The sequence below is a fragment of the Nyctibius grandis genome, chromosome 5 (assembly GCF_013368605.1).
Source record: "Nyctibius grandis isolate bNycGra1 chromosome 5, bNycGra1.pri, whole genome shotgun sequence".
Classification (NCBI taxonomy): domain Eukaryota; kingdom Metazoa; phylum Chordata; class Aves; order Nyctibiiformes; family Nyctibiidae; genus Nyctibius; species Nyctibius grandis.
In genome coordinates, this window is record NC_090662.1 from 2,486,786 (window position 1) to 2,503,316 (window position 16,531).

The 16,531-nt window shown below is 47.5% G+C and overlaps 1 protein-coding gene across 1 annotated transcript in view; it reads right to left on the minus strand.

Moving 5' to 3' along the window:
• Positions 1 to 16,531, minus strand: part of EXOC4 (exocyst complex component 4) — a 481,536-nt gene that overhangs the window by 19,376 nt on the left and 445,629 nt on the right. The gene's annotated exons all lie outside the window — the stretch shown is intronic.

Here is a 16,531-nt window from a genome sequence, read left to right on the forward strand (position 1 = left end):
GGAAAAGAAATCTTGATGAAACCATGCGACACAAGTTTTACAGATCCCATTGGCCAAGAATGACCCATCACCTGGAAGGACTTGCCCATCCTCAGGCAGCGATCTTCATCAAGTGGAATCAAACTTGATGAAGCTGGTGGAAATCCTTCTTTAGGGACACCGATAAAGACATGTGGCTTGGCAACAGAAGGACTCACTACTAGCCTTGAGTTGGCCAAAAACTCCAAAACAGACCAAAAGTGGATGAATTAAGGATCTTGCTGCTTAGAGAGTGATTAATTGTAGAGGGAAATGGAGGAATGTATCTCAATCTAGGGTCAGAGAGCTACTCAAGCCAGTGTTTAAGCAGCAGAAGCAGTTCAGCCACTTTAGCATACAAATCTGCTTCTTGGAGATGGACTACCCCTGAGCAAAGGCCATGCTGAGCTGGCACCATGGAGGGTACAGCCAACCTAAGGCCATTGAGCTGTGTTCAGTCCTGAAGCAGCTGAGCATCATTGCCAAGCCTGGAGCACGTGGCATGGTGAGCACGTGTGCTTGTGCCTGTGATGTGCGTGTATGTTGGAACGTGGTGACACAGGGCAACTGGGTGCAGGTATCTGGGGGTCTGCTCCTCCCTGCAGTGGAAGACAACCATCCAGGGAGCTGCCATGCAACGCAAGAGTGGTTGTACCAGGCCACACCATGGTCCACCAAAAGCCCATGTCCTGGTGTCCCACCTCTGACTGTGGCCAACAGCACCTGCCCAGAGAGAAGCAGGTCAGTGATGTTTCTCTAGATCACCACTCCAGCTACTGGGGACTCGCTAAGCTAGAGGGATGCCTCTGAGAAACCCTGAGAAGTGCTCTTACCTCCATGGGTACGTGCTACACATCTTGGGGCTCCTGGTTGTGGAGAGATTTCCATACATGACTTAAAGGAGATGGAAAATTGGCTGGCTCTGTTGTATGGTTCCTGGGCTATATCTGCCCTGGACCCCACTGTCCAGATACCTTGCTCTTCCCTAACCCTATTGCTATGCCATGGCTTGACCCTGTTGGTCCTCTCAGTTGTCCTATTTCTGTCCTTTGCACATTTTTCCTCTTCCCTCCCATATTCTAGCAGGAACTGGCCTTGGGCCATTGCTACCCCCTGCTCCTCTCTCCTGTCCTCACCTGTGACCTTGAAAACACCCTTCCCACAACTGGCCACGTCCTCACCTGTCCCTCGTGTGTCCTAGCACTGATATTTTACACCCTACCAGCTGTGTCCTGCCTCCTCCTACACCTTCCAAGAGACACACTTCTGATTCCCCGATGCCATTGCATCGGTAGGTTGAAATGCTCTGCTCCTTGGCTCAGTCCAATTAAGAGAGAGACCTCTGCGAAAGATAACGACTTTAGTGCACAGAAAAGTGATGAGCAGCGACTGTTAAAACCGTATCGTACGGCACCAATATCTGTTATTTCCTAGCAGATTACTGGGTATGAAGCATTACGGTTTCTAATGAGATCTGACTGACAGGGTAAACCAATCTGCTACTGAAGGACTCGCATGTGTCTTTCTATCTGTGAGGCTTGTGCTAGAAGGATGCAGCCTGCTGTGAAAAAGGCAGGACATTTTTCTAATTGCTTCCATTTGCAGGCTGGAGCTAGGCAATAGAGATGCATTTCAAGCTGACAATCCAATACTTACCTTTATTTCAGCTGCAGACAAACGCCTGGGATGGTTGTTCTTCATACACTGATGGTTCCCCCCTTTCTTTGCTATTTTTTTTTTGTGTGTCACGCCAACTTCCCCTCTTAAAAAATCTGTCCTGCCAGCCTCTAACAGCTCTGTTTGCTGTGCATTTAAGCAGAAGCTCCCAGCAGGCTACCACACCTTCAGCACATGAACTCAGCACAGGCAGAGCCCACCTTTAGGCATGGGAGCAGAAAGCAATTTCTAGATCAAATGGGAGCTCCAAGCAGGTTATGTGGGAGCTCGGACATGGAGTTCACATTCACACATACTTACAGGGGTATCTATTCCCATGGGATGACTCTGGCTGTTTGTTCAGGCTCAAGCTTGAGTCTGGGACTAAATTTTGACCTTGTTTGAGCAGTGTCAATCAAGGCAGTCCAAGGCTAGACAACAGAGACACCTCAAACCAGAACTATCTCCATGACGTTATCTGACCCTTCAGGAACTGTAAGACATTAGTTGGAGATTTGCTTGTTACATCCCCACCCGGATGGCAAATTAAACAGCGTTTAAATGGCCTTCCTCCTCCTATCCCTTCCACCTCCCCTTGGCAAAGCTTCCCCGTAACACCAGCCAGCTCTTATGGCTCACAGGTGAGCATGGAGGATCTTGCTCCAAAGAGAGCAGACCATCCACTGAAGCCCATTCCTTGTGCTGGTAGGTGCCACTCTTTGCTACTGTAGAGGAAAAAAAAAAACAAACCCATAACGAAAAGCAAAACCAATTGAGTTCCCTCGCTTCTCCCTGGACAGCGATCACTTGCAAAACAGTAATGATCACAAAAAATAATTAAAGACTGAATTGCAATTTGAATACATAAAGAAATCCAGCTAGAGATGTCATTGCACATCCATGGGTTCAAAAACATGCTCATGGCCTCCCACGAGGGTGGAGAGAACCTTGAACACTCCACTCCTTGAGCGCTCCATGGTACACAGGCCCTGGGGTAAAAGGTCCCCCTCCATCCATTGGAGCTGTTGGAGCAAGTCCAGAGGAGGCCACGAAGATGATCAGAGAGCTGGAGCACCTCTGCTATGAAGACAGGCTGAGAGAGCTGGGGCTGTTCAGCCTGGAGAAGAGAAGGCTCTGGGGAGACCTTCTAGCACCTTCCAGTACCTGAAGGGGCTACAGGAAAGCTGGAAAGGGACTTTTGACAAGAGCATGGAGTGACAGGACAAGGGGGAATGGTTTTAAACTGAGAGAGGGGAGATTGAGATGAGATATTAGGAAGAAATTCTTTGCTGTGAGGGTGGTGAGACACTGGCCCACGTTGCCCAGAGAAGCTGTGGCTGCCCCCTCCCTGGCAGTGTTCAAGGCCACGCTGGATGGGGCTTGGAGCAACCTGGTCTGGTGGAAGGTGTCCCTGCCTGTGACAGGGGGTTGGAACTAGATGGTCTTTAAGGTCCTTTCCAACCCAAACCATTCTATGATTCTATGATCCCTACTCCAGGCTCTTTCTAACACAGAAATCTCTGCCACCAACTCTCCTGATCTTTGCTGGCCTACCGAATTCCTGCAGGGAGAGCTTGCAGGCAAGGGTTTACATGCCCACCCCTCCTTTTTGGTCATTCTGCTTTTTTTTTGAATTAGAAACCAGCATGTATTTACTGTGCAGGAGAGCCGAGCCACTGCGCGCCCAGAGGTGACAGCCACACCGACTGAATGACAGCCATTCATCACCAACACGCGAGTCAGGACACAACGAGTGTCACCAGGAGATACCAGCGAGATGTGCCACAGTGCTGCAGGAACAGGGAAGGCTGCGACCCTTCACAGGGGATGGATGAGGACATCACTTTCCCTTTTGGCCCTATTCTGCTTGGGCAAAATCATCTTCTGCCCTTTGGAATCATGAAGCACAGAATGGTCTTCCCTTTTCTGGATCTCTCTCAGGTTGCTTAGGAGACCCAGCCTCTGTCATGACATTTATGATCCATTTCAAGGTTGTAACCTTTTAATAAAATCGTTGCTACCAACTCTTCACCTTCCACGCTTGCACGGCCTGCCTGCCTTCACACCCCAGCCGTGGTGTCTCCAACCAGTGCCATGTAGGTCTTTCATACTTCAACCCGCTAAGCTGTGACCAGCAGAGCCCGAAACCATAAATACAATGCCTGTTCCAGGAGAGACGCTGTAAAAGGGGTGTTTTCACTCCACTTTAACCATTGCCATCCCTGCACATTGCTGCCCCAGTGTCTCCAGTTGCAGCCCAACATCTTGTGTGATGCTTGATGGCATTTCCTTAGCCTGAAGCTGTGGAAGTGAAGGAAGGAGGAGAACGTCCTTGGACTCCAGTGAGAGAACAGGATTGCTAAAGTGTTCCTATGGCATTTTTAAAGCAAATAAACAAATAAAGACGCTCTCTATGCACACAAAAGCCTGCCTAGCCCCTCCATGGCTAAAGCCAGTGGTGCAGCATATGTGTTTTATGCTTTACGTGGACCTGGAAATGAGCTTTCACATTCATCTCCGTATTTCTACGGTACAAAAAAAGCCTGTATTAACCTGGGAAGCTTCTGCACACCATGGTGGGGCTGTGGTTTTGGTCTCCAGACTGAGACCTGGTCTGCAGACTGTGCAGCCTGGGGTGCTGGTGGGAAAGCCCTGTGGCCTATTTGCAGCTCACTTATTTCATGTTTCATGAAAAAAACAAAAAGTGTAAGGACAGACTGAAGTCCCCCTGGGTGGGATGGACACCCAAGGCTGGAAAGCAGGCAGAAACCCTTGGCCCACCCTTTGAGCTCACACCACGCCACTCCTGACAACATACAACTCTTTTTGCTCCGCATTTTTGCCATGATCACCCACATACCAAGGTCTGTGCACTCAAATAAAGCACACGCTGGCGACTACTCTGTGATTTGCAAGAACCACCATCAAGATGAAAGTGAATACCAGGACTCACACCCACGGGACGTGCTTTCAAAACCTGATCTGCAAAGAAAACCAACACCCACCCTATGGACTACAGACCTGGATAAACAAAACAATCCAAGTCCAGCTGCACAGACAATTTCCTAACCTTAGAACCTTATATTAAAGCAACTGCAGTTCTACAAGTAACCGGTCAGTGGCTAAGTATCGTCATGGTGGCCAAAGTCACTAAAGGTAAAAATTAAGAAGAAAAACTTCTAACAAGAAAAATCCCTTCCCTTTAATTACCATTAGCAATGCAGCATGACAGAGGGAGATAAACACACATGCACCTACACAAATAAGGAGCTTGGGAACACAAAGTAATTACTTTGATTTTTTTTTTCCCCACCAACATTCAAAACTTATTAGTCTCAAGAAAAAACATATCAGCAAAAGACTGTCACCTCAGGGATAAATGAGGAATTTGTTTGTAATTCATTTCCAGGAGAATATATCACAATGTTGTTTAATGCAGAGTAGGAATGTGCTCTGGCCAAGTCTAACAGCCAAAAAATACTTCTTTAAAATGTTTATTCACATCTTCCTGAGCTTGTGTCCCTGGAAATGTGAACGCTGGTTTCTGCTGGCTGAGAAGTTCACCTCCATTGATTGTTTCACTAACACACCAAGAACCAAGCAAAGAAAGTCAATGAAGCCTCTCCGTTCTTCAGTCCATTTCCAGTGTAGGAAAATTGAATTAATCTCTTTACTCAGAGCAACTCAGACATCCACATTCGGGCAATGAAAATCATTACAGAGACCACTAAACCCTCTATCTTTAAAGGTTACAGTGCGAAGATTAAAAGTGCCTCCGGGAAAAAGGGAAATGGCTGATCAAAATAAAACCATCGAGTCAACAGTGGAAAGCCTGGGCAGGACCAGCACCTACCAGTATCGACTGATATTTTAAGATGCTTTCTCTGCTACACGGAGTGACACCGGTGAAGACTGGATGCTATGTGATTTCACACATCGCAGCATGTTCGGACATTAGGGATGTAGGAACTGTTAAATGAATTCAGCCCCATAATCCAGTTAATACGGGGCTGTACTGGGTGTAAAAACCTATCAAGGGTGCTTACGGATTGATCTGCCCACCTGCAAAGTCACCTCCTGACCCCAGACAGGCAAGGAGGGGCTCATCTTATCTAGTGATAGATGTCTGCCATGGATAATTCCACCTGAGCAGGTCACCTCTGCTCCCCGATCCCCGTGAGAAAGCAACAGGCATTCCTAGGAGGCCCTTCATCTCATTTCAAAGAAAATTTAAACCAATTCAGAAAATCGCACTCTAATCATGCTCACTTCTCGCTACCTGCTGTAAAGGGAACCAAGGGCAACCAGCTCCGATGGAGACGTGACTGTGGTGGACCTCTAGTTATAGAGCAAGTATTCACGGGTTCAATGGGTCAACATACGTATCTGAAACTTAAACTCTGGCTTAAATATTTTGTTGGACTTGAGTGTGTGTTTTTTGGGCTGCCACGGCCCACATGTCTGCGACCTGCCTGGTGTGTGTTTTAATTACAAAGCCAGCAAAATCCCCTCCTTGAGGAGTTTATAATCCATGCAGTCACCAAAGGAAGGAGAGTGACGTGCTGTCATTACCCGGTGGTTCAGCCACTTTCTTTCCATCTTCATGTGCTCAAGTGCTCTCATTACGAGAATTACTTAAGGACAAACACGAGAAATGTCATCCCCCAAGAGTCAGGCTCATTGCTTCCGAACATCTGGTACATCATCATTAGGGCATTTTGGAGTTTTTTGCTAATACGGAGAATGAGCAGCAGGCAAGGCATTTCCCAGACACATACAATGAATAAGAAATCTGCTCCTCAGCAAACCTGAGAACAAAAGTTGTCCATCTTTAGGCTGGAGTGAGGCCAAATGGCCCAAAGACTGTGAGGGAAGAGCAATGGCTTCTGCACAAGGCCATGTTCACTCCTGCCCCTGCCTCTGCTCCTACCTTGAGCAATTCCTTCTTCACCCCTGATGTCTTATCCTAATTTAAGATAAAGTTCCATTTTCAGGAACATGATCATTTCAGAGCCTCACAGCTCATTTCCTTGTTTGTTCCCTCTCCTTCAGTTGTGCCAGCACAGCTGTTTGCTGTGAACCAGACCGGGGAGCTGATCCTGCCAAAAAAGAGAAAAAGCTGATGCAAAAAACCAAAATATAGCCCTCCCCCCAAGCTGGATCGTTTCCCTGCTCTAATTTACTGCGTCACATCAGGGCCTGCTGTGCAGAGAATGAGAAGAGAGGAAGGTGGTATTGGCTGAGGTGTTGGCATTGGGGGCTATATGCAAGTGCAATCACAAATTCTCACCGAGCTTTCAGAGCTGGATGCTGCTTTCCTCCTTTCCTCCTGGGCTGCATCCCCAGCAGCGTGGCCAGCAGGTCGAGGGAGGGGATTCTGCCCCTCTACTCCACTCTCAGGAGACCCCCCTGCAGTGCTGCGTCCAGCTCTGGGGCTCCCAACATGGAGGGCTTGTCAGTGCTGGGTTAACAGTTGGACTTGATGATCTTAAAGGTCTTTTCCAATGATACTGATTCTATGATTTTATGATTCTATGATTTGAGTTTCCCCAGATCAGAGTCACGTCTTTCAAAAACCCCTCTCGTTTCTGTGCTGAGGAGCTGGGCAGCTCCAGCAAAGGACATGGCCATGCCGTGGCTTCCAGAAGCTCATGCAGAACTGCAGAAGTTGAAGGTTTGGGAAGTCTCAAGCAGGCACCTTGCTGTAAAAGTACTGTAACGTCGAGAGTTTCTTCTCAGAAAGGGTCATTAGACATTGGAAGGGGCTGCCCAGGGACGTGGTGGAGTCACCATCTCTGGAGGGGTTTAAGAAAAGATTGGACATGGCACTTAGTGCCATGATCTAGTTGACATGGTGGTGTCAGGGCAATGGCTGGACTCGATGATCCCAGAGGGCTCTTCCAACCTGGTTGATTCTGTGATTCTGAGAGCAGCGAGAAACACGAAGAAGTGCTCTATGACACGTTGTGAAGGCATAAATTGGTGTCCTACTAAAACTCATAGCAGCTGCAGATTTAACTGGAAATTAAACTACACGGATGGGTGATTTGTTCCAGTGTAGTTTTAATGAGTCCGGAACAGGGCAGCTGTTTGGGATGCACGGGGCATCACCCAGCAGCACCCATCTGGTGAAGGACCATATGGGGACGCTGTCTCTGATCCCCTAAAGCACGTGGGAAGCAAAAGCACAGGGGAAGCAAAAGGAGGAAGGGGGGGGGGCATCAAGCTGAGGGGTGGTTTTTAATCCTCTGTGGTTGGGATTTTTGGTTAATGTAGTGAAACCACTAATTACAGCTAATTAAACCTGCACTGAGATCAAAGCTCAGTGGAAACTACAGGGGGGAGAAAACAAGAGAGAAAAGAAAGGAAAAGAAAATATGGATTTTGTTGTAACCAAGTCCTTAATTGAAAACTAAAGCAGCTTTGTTAATTAAAAGCAGCAAAAACAAAATGAGGGCATGCTCCACAGTTACACAACATGAGTCCAGCATCATGATGGAGATAACATGTCTTTCCCACGCTGTCAGCAAAGGGAAGCTTTTCTTCCAGAGCCTGTTCTGCTTCTGGCTCCTCTATAGGGAAGGGTCTTCCTCAGATCCAGACTGCAAAGCCTCGGACACTTTTACCTTCCACTGAGCACCTTGGGCTATAATGTGGGGGGAGGAATTCCTCCACATTTACAGTTTTTATGAACGAGTTTTTCCCACCAATGTCGAGTCAAGAGGAGATGAGTCAGTGACCAGCATGTTTACACCAGGGTACCAAAAAAACCCACTGGTAGATGACTGCAGAAGGAAGGGGTTCAATCTGTAGGGTTGTCTAGCCCTGACAAGACATTATAGGAGATATATGTGACAGCCACCTGCTGTCTCTGCCATGCAGAGAATATACTCTTCTCAGTGATGCCCAGCAACAGGACAAGGGACAACAGGCACAAACTGAAACACGGGAAGTTCCATCTGAATATGAGGAGGAACTTCTTTACTTTGAGGGTGCCAGAGCACGGGAACAGGCTGCCCAGGGAGGGGGGGGAGTCTCCTTCTCTGGAGATATTCAAACCCACCTGGACACGACCCTGTGCAACGTGCTCTGGGTGACCCTACTTTGGCAGGGGGTTGGACTAGATGATCTCCAGAGGTCCCTTCCAACCCCAGCCACTCTGAGATTGTTTAACATTGTGTATGTGTTGAAATTTCACCCCCAATCTTGACACCCAGCAATAGCGACCAAACATCTGGGAGACTGTCATAGAGATTTCGTGATGGAAGTAGCTCCACTGCACCTGAGAACCAAAAATCCTCACCCCTGACCTGCAGGAGAGGTAATAAGTGAGGTCAACAGGGACCCAAGACTTCACGCAACAGCCGCTCCTGGACCACAGCTAGATCTCAGCTATTTTACTGTTTCTCTTGTGTCCATGCCCCTCATATCTGGGTTCCAATATTATCCTCTACTTGGTGATTAATATTTCATGGAAAATGAGCTGTGGGCATGACTTTTTTCAGTTTTCCCCCTTTTCTCTGCAGCTGAGCCCCACGATACTGAATGCATCCTGGCATCTCCCCAGCAGCTCTCTGGGAACATCAGCCCCCACAGGCAGGCTGCTCCTAGCACAGGGGCAGAAAGATGTGGCTTTCAGGCAAGGAAACCTTAAAGTAGCAGGACTATCATGTTTCCAATTGCTCCAATCACAGGGAGGGAAGAAAGAACAGATCTGCAGCGTACTCGACCCTGGCTCAAGCTCAGTTCTACCTGCAGCAGAAGGATACTACCTGCAGTGTCCTTTCTAGTGGTCTGCTCCATTTGCTTTTGAATACCCTAAGTGCTGTGAAGGATACATGAGTTACTGCCTGGTACCCAAGTTGTCTACTTAACTAATGTGGGTTTTACTCAAACTGAATGATCTTAAATGCCACGGATTTTCTCCTGGGTTCAATGCAGCCCCAAGGGAGAACATCTGAGATACCCTTCTCATCCAGTTCTGAACCACAAGTGAAGACAGGCAGCAGAGGAGTGTCACAGGAGCACTGCAGAGGCACCTGAGAGCAGAACAGCAGTCTGCCACTGAGCGAAGGGGATCCAGGTCAGGATCTGTTGGACTTGGAGTTCAACGTGCACAAGTCAAGCATTAAGAATGGCTCTCGAAGGAGTCTTCCCTTGCCCAGCTACATCCTCAGGCAACCTGGGCACCCAGGCAGCAAACACAGCCTGCTGTTTCTGTATCTATCAAGAATGAAATCAGAAAGAGAAATAATGTTTGGCAATGAAAAGGACTTCCTTCAGAGCACTGGGATGTCTGAGGAATCTCTAATGCTCACTGGCTTCGCCTTCCTCTTGCAGCACCCAGTAGATGGCAGCAAGTTATTGCTTATTCCTCCTGTCTGGGACAGCCTTGCGCATTAGGCAAGAGGCACAAATCTCTCCTGACCCTGTATAATCAAACAAAAAAAAATCCCCTGAATGCCAGTTGTAGACTGAGAGGAGCCCTGAATGCTGAGCGTCCGAACCAGAACTGTGCTCTGAAACAAAGCACCCTCCAAAATCCTGCTGCTGCAGTTCAGAGATTGTTCCCGGTGGTGTTTTCTGATTGTCCCCATGCAATAATTGGAACCAGAGGGGACAGCCCTGCCACCTCCATGGATGTTGGTGCTGAAAGCAACGGGCCTGTTTGCACTGGAAAATTGTAGCACAAGGGCATCTCTGCCTCTTGTCACTGACTGAGCTGGTCCGAAACCTGGAGGGTTTATATCCACTCTGCTGCTGTGATTCACTCAAACTTACAAATACAAATAGAGTGCTTATTAGGTGCCAGAGCAGAGGCAGATCCACTGCTTCCCAAACCCATGCCAGTCTCTTCCCAAACCCATGCTAGTCTCTTCCCATCACACCATATGGCCCCGTGCAGACATCTCAGCACCTTGACCTTGGTATACAACCCAACCAATGATGCAGCAGTTTGACACTGGTTTGAAAGAAAGCTCAAGCTCCAGCTGCATCCTCCTCCACCTATACCCTACCCAACTAAATGAAGACAGGTTTTGGGTAAAGGGTGTGTTTCCAGCACCCATTTAGGGTAACTGGTGTTAATTGTAACTGCTTCCTACAAATGCCTTGGCAGTTCTCATAGAATCACAGGATGGTTTGGGTTGGAAGGGACCTTAAAGATCATCTAGTTCCAACTCCCCTGTCACAGGCAGGGACACCTTCCACTAGACCAGGGTGCTCCAAGCCCCATCCAACCTGGCCTTGAACACTACCTGGGGGGGGCAGCCACAGCTTCTCTGGGCAACCTGGGCCAGTGTCTTACCACCCTCACAGGAAAGAATTTCTTTCTAAGATCTAATCTAAATCTTCCCTCTTTCAGTTTAAAACTGTTCCCCCTCGTCCTGTTACTACTTGCCCTTGTAAAAAGCCCCTCTCCAGCTTTCCTGTAGCCCCTTCAGGTACTGGAAGGTGCTAGAAGGTCTCCCGGAGACTTCTCTTCTCCAGGCTGAAAAGCCTTCTCACTTACTTTGAAACCAGTATGAGAACTGGTGCCGTTCTCTCCTGACTCTCTGCAGGTGGCATGCAAGTACATGTACATCGTAGCATCACGGGTGTCACCGGGAGAGCACAGACGCAGAGGAACAAGGTCAGAGCAGCAGCTGCAGCTGTACTTTGCCGGGGAGCAGAAGCAAAGGTCATTGTCTTTTGTGAACGATAAAAATTCAAGCAGCTCTTGTATACCGAGAGATTTGATCACAGGCATCTGAGCTACATTTCAAGGGCTTATTCATGGCCAACCTGTGAATAACCACCAGGCATGCTGACGGCTTCTCCCCATGTCTCCCCACTTCTCCGGAATGGCTGGGATCCGCTGGCAGTGACAATGTAGGTGCCACATCTACTAGAAAGACGAGGTCAGAGCCAAGGGCCCTGGTAACATCTTTAGCAGCAGGAAAAGAGATTCCTGGTCCATGTGGGATGGATGGACATTGCAACCGCTAACGTGAATGGTAGCAGCAGGGCAACCTCGGATTGAACTCTTATGTGTACAGACACCTCTGGTTTTCTATGCTGCAAACCATTTAAGGGATGAAGGACACTTTCAGAGCCAGTAACGATGAGTAGCACCACTCAAAAACCTTTATCTCAGAGGTCAAAATGACATTGGGTTGTATGAAATGTCCACATTTCATCACTCATCTCTCCCCCGTGCAACCACCTCAATTAACTTTCAAGAATGGGGCAATTTTATCACTGCTGTATGTCTGAGAAAGTTGTTTTTTTTTTTAAATGAAAAATGAACAACTAAGAGTTGAATGATATTTTATTGAAGGATAAGACTGAAGCAGAAACCCAGCCTTTTTGGACCACCTCTGATGTAATCTCTGCATAAACATACAAGTGTAATTTTTGATAGAAGGGGAGGAGGAAAGAAAGCACAAGAGAAAAGACCTGAACTGGAATCCAAATTTGAAGCTGGATTTTATCCCTCTAATGCCATAAATCTAATTCTGGGTCTGAAAATTCCAAAATTTGGAGGGATTTGGAACTCACGCTCAGTCCCAGACTTTGCAGTATATGCCTAGGTGTTATACACGGGAAGAAAATCCTGCTTTTTCTTTAATATACTAGTGGATGCCCTAATGACTGACTGCATTTCTGCTGGCCTAGATACTGAACACACATATAAGGGAAAAACCTATTAATATTTGCAGGAAATTTAGTAAATGCTACAAATCCTTTTGCGACACCTCAGCAGTCAGAACCAGCCTATTTTACCCTTTCTCTTCTTGGTGGAGAAACTCCTTGCTAGAGCCCGCAGAACTTGGCGATTTATTTTTTTCAATGGAAACGTGCTCTGGCTCTGCTTCGTGATGCTCCGCTGAGAGTTTCCCTACCTGGCTCTACCTTGAACTGAGAATCTCAAAGTAAAACTCCTTTGAAACAACTTTCCCCCCTGCCATAGTACTACTCCCAAAGCAGCGAATCCTGCTGTTGTCACCTGCAGGTTACAGATCTTTTCAAAAATGCTGTTTAAACAGCAAGAGTCTCACCAGAACCAGCGAGTGTTACATGGGTTAAGATTTTGCTTTGAATCCTCTACGTGATTTTCGCTTCAGAGGAGAAAGGTCTTCCCCTCCGGCTTCCCTGGTTGGGGCTTCTACTGCCTAAGGCATTAAGAGAAGAACGGGGATGTCCAGTGCTCTTTGGGGCCCACAGAAAACCTTGAAGAATATATAAAAGGCAAAAAATAAGAACAAAACTGAACCCAAAATCAAAAGCATGACACCCAGGAAAATCTTGAAAGTCTTTTGGCCCTTTCTCAAATGGTCTGGTCTTTCCTACAAACTTGAGTACATCAGATTTTAAATGCATTCACTTTCAGAAAAGGACCACACAGGACCTGTTCCAGAATTCAAACTCAACATATGAAGAGTGATTGTATGAAGAGCGATGCGCTGATCGTCAGTTGTGGCTGATTGCTTCTTGAACTCTGAGTGTCACACTCTCATGGACAAAGAAATATCAAGAGGGCAAGGGAGCAACAGGGGCAGCGAACTGCCTGTCCAGGGCAAGTATGAGCCAGTCAGCTTCAGATGAGGCTTAGATTCAACGTGGAGGGCAAAGAGCTCCATTAACTGCCTGAAAAAACCTATTTTTCTGTGTGTGTGAAAAACCTATTGTGTCTTTCCCTGATCAAAGGAAGCTGCATCCAGTTCTGGGCCCCCCAGTTCAAGAAAGACAAGCAACTACTGGAGAGAGTCCAGTGGAGGGTACGGAGATGGTCAGAGGGCTGGAGCATCTCTCTTATGAGGAGAGGCTGAGGGAGCTGGGGCTGTTCAGCTGGAGAAGAGCAGACTGAGGGGGGATCTTATCAATGCTTACAGATACCTTAGGGATGGGTGCCAAGGGGATGGGGCCAGACTCTTCTCAGTGGTGCCCGGTGACAGGACAAGGGGCAATGGGCACAAGCTGAAATATGGGAAGTTCCATCTAAATATGAGGAAAAACTTCTTTCCTTTGAGGGTGCCAGAGCCCTGGGACAGGCTGCCCAGGGAGCGGGGGGGAGTCCCCTTCTCTGGAGATATTCAAGTCCACCTGGACACGACCCTGTGCAACGTGCTCTGGGTGACCCTACTTTGGCAGGGGGTTGGACTAGATGATCTCCAGAGGTCCCTTCCAACCCTAACTAGTCTGTGATTCTGTGATTCTGGGATTCTGTGAAACCATGACTTCTAATCAAGTTCCTTAAAGAAATCAGAGTAAATGTTGAATTATTTTGCACAAGGGCAAATGCAAAGACCAGAGATGGGGCAGTAAGTCCCAAGCTGGGTTAGACCCACTTCAGAAATCTTCGCTCCCATTCAGTAATGATCACCCAGTTCCCTGGAAGAAGTGAAGCAGGGAGGGAATTTATCCCATTTACCAGGAGGTGCAGGGGGGAAGGAAGAGCAAGTGAGTGAGTATTTCTCCATCAGCTCTGCCACTGCTCCCATACATGAAATAACCACTTGCTCTCAGTTCCTCATCTTTAAAAAGGCAAAACTGATCGTTAGCTACTGCACAAAGCATTGACAGATTCCTATATGAGCTATATCACAGAAGTACAAATCACTTTTATCCTACACTGATGTTATTTTATGCTTTCTGGGGTGAACTGTTATGTTTATTTTATAGTTTGAATAGACCTCGGTAACTGGAGTCCCTGGGGTAACATGAGAACTTGCTCGGGTGATTGTAAATTCAGGTGAGCAGGGCAGGGTTTGGATGCACGAGACACCTTGTTTATGTAAAGGGAGAATCTGGATAATAAGCATTCAGGAGTCATCTGAAGAACAAAAGAATAAAACATACTCTCTAGATCACAGAAAACTGCCCCAAAAGAAAGAGGGAAGCGATGCAGTCATGAAAGCTAAAAAGAAATGTTGTTTAATTTATACTGTGGGAAGAAATCTGCATCTCAAGTACCACAAAGCAGCTGGTGCTGCTGTGCAGAAAGCTCAGGTATCTCTTCCGAGCTCCACAGCTGTCGATGGTGGTACCCAGCAGCTCCAATGGTGCAGGAGAAAACCTATTTATCACGTAACTCACAGATGAAGAAGAGGACACAGCCTCAAGCTTCGCCAGGGGAGGTTCAGGTTGGACATTAGGAAGAATTTCTTTTCAGAAAGGGTTATTAGACATTGGAATGGGCTGCCCAGGGAGGTGGTGGAGTCACCATCTCTGGATGTGTTTAAGAAAAGCCTGGACATGGCACTTAGTGCCATGGTCTAGTTGACAGGGTGGTGTCAGGGCAATGGTTGGACTTGATGATCCCAGAGGGCTCTTCCAACCTGGTTGATTCTGTGATTCTGTGATTCTGTGGTGTTGGGAAAACTGCGGTCCTGGCCTATCACCAATCAAACAAGATCGGGAGGGGTGAACGTGTTCCCTCCTCACCCTTCCCCTCAAACTCCACGTCAAATTACACAGCCCTACGAGTCAAAGCTCCATGGCTATTCAACCCCTACCACAAAGACCTCTCTGGAAAACAACCAGCCATGCCATGCCGTGCCAGCCTCCAGCAGCGCCTGGTCAGCGTTTCATTATTGGGGTGCCAGTTGCCATCAGCACATGCTCAAGCTCTGTTCTGCCTGCCAAAAAACCTGAGCTAATTCATTCAACATTTCAGCAGATCAGGGAAAAAAAATAATTTAAAAAAGGGAAGATTGAATTTGGGAACAGTATTCCTTGGAGAGTTAGTAATGGATCTCTCTCTCCCCCTCCTCAGGCCTCAGCATTCATAACTTCTCCATGTCAATGTTATTATGAAGAAACTAATTCAATAATGAGATCATTCCCCATATGAGAGCCCAAGTAAATGAGGCACTCAGTCACACCTACTCTCCCTCATGTGAGGGAGTCATGCTTCTCTCGTAATTCAGTCTCCAAGAGTGATGGCCAAATGATGACACCAACTATTTCCAGTGTTTGTGGTGGGTCATAGCTGAGTGTCACACAAAACTCTGTCATTTGATCTATATGCCTTAATTTGCAAGTTCCAGACTCTTCCTTTGGTTATTTTTTGGGCTCAGCTGCCTGTTGCTGTACCAGCTGCTGCCACAGAGGATCAGCCAATGCAGCTACTGGTAGGCAGCACTCTAGGTCCATGTGCAAAGCACGCACCCGTTTAGTGTTCGCTTATTCCTCAAATAATCCTTTTAGTGAATAAAGCAGCAAGATGGGTGAGAAACTTGCAGGGGATCTGTCATGTCCAGTTTTGGTTTTATTTTGCTATTACTACTATTTTAAGAGAAACGGAACTTGAAGTACTGTTGGAGCGAGTCCAGAGGAGGGCCACGAAGATGCTCAGAGGGCTGGAGCACCTCTGCTATGAAGACAGGCTGAGAGAGCTGGGGCTGTTCAGCCTGGAGAAGAGAAGGATCCAGGGAGACCTTCTAGCACCTTCCAGTACCTGAAGGGGCTACAGGAAAGCTGGAGAGGGACTTTTTACAAGGGCATGGAGTGATTGGACGATGGGGAACGGTTTTAAAATGAAAGAGGGGAGATTGAGATGAGATATTAGGAAGAAATTCTTTCCTGTGAGGGTGGTGAGACACTGGCCCAGGTTGCCCAGAGAAGCTGTGGCTGCCCCCTCCCTGGCAGTGTTCAAGGCCAGGTTGGATGAGGCTTTGGGCAACCTGATCTAGTGGAAGGTGTCCCTGCCCATGGCAGGGGGGTTGGAACTAGGTGATCTTTAAGGTCCCTTCCAACCCAAACCATTCTATGATTCTACGATTCTATGAAGGGAGACAGCATCTGGCATCCCTGAGGTTCACACACACTGTTCGTGTGAGTTGATAAAAGTTTAAGCCTTCAACAAAACAAAGTA